The following is a 5,541-nucleotide window of genomic DNA, read 5'->3' on the forward strand; positions in this document are numbered from 1 at the left end:
TGTGGAAAACAGGGGGAGCAGGACTCGCAACTAAGCTGAAGGGGCCTCCAGTCATATATAGTGCACTGTCCACTGAGCTTTCCCATCCCAAGGGGTTTTCTGATTCAACCCTACTTGGCCCAGTTCTCTCTGGCAGCTTCATAGAGGAGCTGGGGGCTGATCTGGAGATCCTGGGGGGAATGGGTGCAGAGGTCCGACCCCTCCAGTCTCCTACGAGATAAGGGACAAGTATGTTTAAATCAGAAAGCTGTGATTCAGATCACAGAGAGCAGGGTGCAGCAGCCTGTAGTGGCTGCCCTAGTTAGCTAGTGATTGAGCCTGCGGTACCTCCCTGCGAGTGATGCACCTGTCTTAGGCAGAATGCAAATGATCTACCTCTATGGTATATGGGTGAGTCAGTGTATAGGGAAAATAATAGTCTTTGCATAATGGATTTAACTTTTTTTTAACAGTTTTAACTACAGATCTCAGGTGAACCTGTTATACTGCCCATACATCCATGACATTGGGATAGTGAGCGACTCCGATGAGAAGACACCCCATGTAAGTCACTGTATTTATCTGCGCTTTAGTCACTTATATGTTGTGCAGAGCCTTTGTACCATTGGTATATACCTGTACGGTTTATGGGTCAGTTTATAGGGAAAATAATGTATTTTTGTTTTTTTTTACAGTTTTAACTACAGATCTCAGGTGAACCTGTTATACTGTTATACTGCCCATACATCCATGACATTGGGATAGTGAGCGACTTTGATGAGAAGACACCCCATGTAAGTCACTGTATTTATCTGCGCTGTAGTCACTTATATGTTGTGCAGAGCCTTTGTACCATTGGTATATACCTTTATGGGTCAGTTTATAGGGAAAATAATGTTTTTTTGTTTTTTTTACAGTTTAAACTACAGATCTCAGGTGAACCTGTTATACTGCCCATACATCCATGACATTGGGATAGTGAGCGACTCCAATGAGAAGACACCCCATGTAAGTCACTGTATTTATCTGCACTGTAGTCACTTATATGTTGTGCAGAGCCTTTGTACCATTGGTATATACCTTTATGGGTCAGTTTATAGGGAAAATAATAATTTTTTTTTGTTTTTTTTACAGTTCAAACTAGAGGTCCCAAGAGAACCTGTTATGCTATCTATACATGCATGAAATCCACATTTCCAGCTGAGAAAGTAGAGTAAGCCAGAAAAAAGTGTATCGTAAGGTACTAGATGCATCTGTGAAATAAACCATAACTCTTACAGTCTTTAAAGGACAACTCCCGCGGGACCTCCAAAAAAAAAAAAAACACAGACACACACAGACAACATACTCACCATCTCTCCGGTGACGATCGCCACTCGATTCGCCCGCCGTCCGCCTCTCCGTCGCCGCCGTCGGCCATCCAGCGATGTCTCCGAATTCCGGGTCCAGGGGATGGAAAAAGGCTGCCAGTGCGCTTGCGCACCGGCAGCCTTTTCATTGGCTGGAGCGCATCACATGGCTTCCAGCAAGCTCAGCCAATCAGGGCTGAGCAAGCTGGAAGCCATGTGATGCGCTCCAGCCAATGAAAAGGCTGCTGGTGCGCATGTGCACCAGCAGCCTTTTCATCCCCATTCACTTTGCATGAAGACGCCGAGGAGGAAGAAGACCCGGACCGCCCCTCGGCTCTGACGTCGTCATCACCAGATGCTGCCCCGGAGAAGAGGACCGTGACGATCGTAATAGGTAATGTATACATTCCTTAACTTCCGGGGTGGGGGGTCGGGGGTCCGAAAGTGGGGGAAGGGGGCCAGGCCGGGTATTTAACCACATTACAAAGTTATATAACTTTGTAATGTGTGTTAAATGAGCAAAAAAAAATTTTTGTGGGAGTTGTCCTTTAAGTAACATAAAAAGAACAAATAATTAAATATGGATACGTAGGAGGCACCGATATAAGGGATGTTACTGTCAAATAAAACAATCTTCCCTAAACTTTTTTTACTAGCTTTTAGTGACATATTTCACAGCAAGCCCCATGAACATAGCCTGCCAATAGACAGGACCTGTCCCATTGACAAGAATCCTAAGAAACATTATTGTGCATATTCTGTGACCTTTGATCAGGGAGCTGCTATTGTCTCATACTAGTGTTGACCCACTGTCTAGTTTTTCCCACAGCAACTAATCAGAGGTTAGGACTCATCTTACCAGAGCTTGTTAAATGATAAATCTGTTGCTGTGGGAAAAAAACAGATATTGTGAGTTTCAGGCACATTGATAATGCTGTTACTACAATCTGGGCCAACATGTCAGTTTTACCATAGGCCATGTTCACACTGTATAATAAATATGGATGGAAATAAAGAACATGATCATTATTTTAGGCCGTACTTATCCAAATACGATTTTGCCCTTAATTTTAAGTTGTAAGAACCTAGCCTTAGAATTTTTTTTCTTTCAGTTTTAATTAGAGATTTGAGGGGAACCTGTCATACTAGCCACCCATCCATGCCTACCACATTTCAAGCTTGGAAGAATAGAGTAAGCCAGAAAGACGCCACAGCAAGTCTTTTGCAAGTTACTGGATGCACCTGTGAATTGAACCATTACTCTTACAGTCTGTGAGTAACATCATAATAGGAACATGAAATGTAGAACTACATTACATAGCCTAGCTTGCAATATTATTAATTGTAAAGCACTGGTATAAGGAATTTCACTTGGAGAATGAAGAGTTACAGTAAAATAAAACGTGAAATGCTAAAAATCATTTGACAGTTTATCACTTTGATACTTATTTAGTCCACTTATTTTTTCTATGCTTGCAATTTTTTCCTAGGGTATGTTCACACTGAGTAAATTAGGCGGAATTCCGCAGCATAACTTTCCGTAGCGGAATTCCTCCTGCCAGTTCTGCTGCGGAATTGCACCTAATTTACTCGATGTGAACATACCCATTTACTTACTGTACTTTGTAAAATTTAATAAAAGAAGTTTTACACAAAAAAATCACACCACACATCAATCACTGTGATCATAAGATATGGCTGGGTGAAACCAGGGAGTAAAGTGCTCTGATACAGGCTTCATGTCTCTACTCCAGACTTGTCTAAAGTTATTGGCAGTAAGGCTAGATTCACACTCACAGTAAAATTACAGTAAAATATGCTGCATTAAAGTCTATAGGAAAATATCAGTTTGTGAAAATATTTTAAACACATTTTTTTTTTTTATGTTTCCACAGACGTATGTTCTAGACTTTAATGTAGTGCAGTATTACATTTAAAATACAGTTGTCTTTTTATAACAATTTTAGGGCCAGATCTTGCTTTTATTTTACTGTTTGTGAACATAGCATAACACGTCAGTATTGTATGGGGCGGGCCGTAAGACATAGATTTTTAAGGGATATCTTCCTGGTTATCCTCCTTGTTTTTATATGCTCCATATCTTACTAGACAATGACGTATTTTGTTTTTTATTTTATTGTCTTCATAATTAAATAATTTCAAAGCAAACTGACAGAATATTCATATCTTTATTATCAGGTTTCGTTGAGAGACAGTACCCTGACCCAAACTTGCACTGGTTCTGCACTGATTAAGAGATGACAGCACTTGATAAAGGTAAGGAGTGCCCTTAGATGGGTGCTATTCTAGTGGAAAAAATGCACTAATTCCACTCCACGGACACCACTAATATGCAGTACAGATAAATGCCCTAGCTGATAATCCACCACATACAATTTTTACTGTCCCAGCTGGGCCAGCCCAACTGCTTGTCTGATCACCCATATTGGCATATGTGAATTTGGATCATCAGACCTGTGGTTGGGTTTGAACTTGTGGCTGTAATACAGACATTAAAGTTATGTTCATATTAGATTAGTGTAAACCTGTCATATAATCAGAACTTGTCATTGAGAGAGAGAGAGAAAGTAAGAATCTGGGAAACTGGGAGAGAGAGTTTTCTCACTGAGTTCCTCAATTTTCTTTTTAGGCTAGAAACCATGGATAAAAAATACAAGTCGGGTGCCCTGAAGCGCAAAGAAAGAGAGCAAAAGAAAAGGCAACTTAATTCTTGTACTCCTTTGACAAAGTTTTTTTTTGTAAGCCAACCACCTGCACCTTCAGAAAAAAATAATGATGTGTCTCATGAAAATCAGTCAGGCAGCCTGTTAGTGTCTAACCAAGAAGACACAACTACAATAGTGCATGACAACACCCAGGTTCCCCTGGAGCACTCACAAGAAAGCCAACAACATGATAACTGTAGTAGTGATAAAGACATAGCCGACTTAAGCAATCCAATTGCTAGTTTAAACACACCTAACAGTCCTACTAATCAGACTGATGAGCTTGATGGCAATCCAGGTCTTAGCAGCAGTGCATCTGGTCCTGATGGCATATTCACATTAAACACTGAGGAGCCTTACCCTACTGATCCATGTCTTTTCATAAACAATACTCTTACTACTGACATAGTAAGAGTTCTATTGGAACATGGACCATGTCAGCCAGGTTTGAATGATCACTATGATGATTTTCCCTATAATTTAGAAAAAAGGCGATTCAATCCATCTTGGTACAATCGTAAAGTGGGAGACTCGTGCACAGTTATTCGCCAGTGGTTAATTTACTCTCCAAAAAGTAATCGTCTCTACTGTTTCTGCTGCTGGCTGTTTTGTCTGAGAAATGAAAATGGGGTTCTTTAACTTTAAAAAAGGTCTTGAAAAAATAGAACAACACGAAAGGTGTAATACGCACCGAGAATCTGAGAAAACATTTCTTTTGACTAAATACCGCATAAGTAAGGACAGCACTGTCATTGCAGGGCTCATTAGAGGTGAGAGGGAGAAGATAGAGAATAACAGAAAAATTCTTCACAGGCTTATAGATGTAACTCTTTTTTTAGCAAAACAAGGTCTTGCATTCCGGGGTCACAGGGAACATTCTGGCTTGGGTGACCCAAATGTCAATGAAGGGAATTTTTTGGAGCTGCTTAAATTGCTAGGGCAGTATGACTGTGTTCTAGAACATCATCTGAAAAATCCAGGAAGCCATGTAAGATATCTAAGCTCAGAATCCCAAAATGAGCTGATTTCTGCACTTGCATGTGAAGCTTTAAGCACTATCATAAATGAAGTGAAATCAGCAAATTTCTTTTCTGTAATTGTTGATTCCACAATTGATGTAACAAGGATAGACCAGTTCTCCTTATCGTTAAGATATGTTACAGAAGCAGGTAATATCACTGAGCGTTTCGTTAAATTTGAAAAACTTGCAGATGGCTGTGCTGAGTCATTCTATGATATATTAATTAACATACTCGCCAAAGAACTTGGCCTGAATCTAAGTCTAATGAGAGGGCAAGCCTATGATGGGGCAAGGACAATGTCAGGCCACTTAATGGGGTTGCAAGCTAGAGTGAAGCAACAGTGCTCTGAAAAAGCATTTTATGTTCATTGTTGTGCACACAATTTAAATTTAGTTCTAATTGATGCTGTGTGTGCATTATGCAGTGTTAAAATTTTTTTTGGTACACTTGAAACTCTGTACCTAT

At 40.2% G+C, this 5,541-nt stretch overlaps 1 long non-coding RNA gene across 2 annotated transcripts; it reads left to right on the forward strand.

Moving 5' to 3' along the window:
• The first annotated feature begins 256 nt into the window (after nt 1-256).
• Nucleotides 257-4,674, forward strand: LOC138769747 (uncharacterized). 2 transcript variants are annotated; one of them, XR_011359302.1, is made up of 7 exons: nt 257-543; nt 675-773; nt 897-987; nt 1,114-1,192; nt 2,441-2,600; nt 3,528-3,605; nt 3,979-4,674. It is a non-coding gene; the product is annotated as an uncharacterized lncRNA (long non-coding RNA). The 2 variants fall into 2 exon arrangements; XR_011359301.1 differs by having other exon boundaries at nt 258-543; nt 1,114-1,219.
• The last annotated feature ends 867 nt before the right edge of the window (nt 4,675-5,541 follow it).

This window comes from Dendropsophus ebraccatus, chromosome 12 (genome assembly GCF_027789765.1).
Source record: "Dendropsophus ebraccatus isolate aDenEbr1 chromosome 12, aDenEbr1.pat, whole genome shotgun sequence".
In the NCBI taxonomy this organism is placed as follows: Eukaryota; Metazoa; Chordata; class Amphibia; order Anura; family Hylidae; genus Dendropsophus; species Dendropsophus ebraccatus.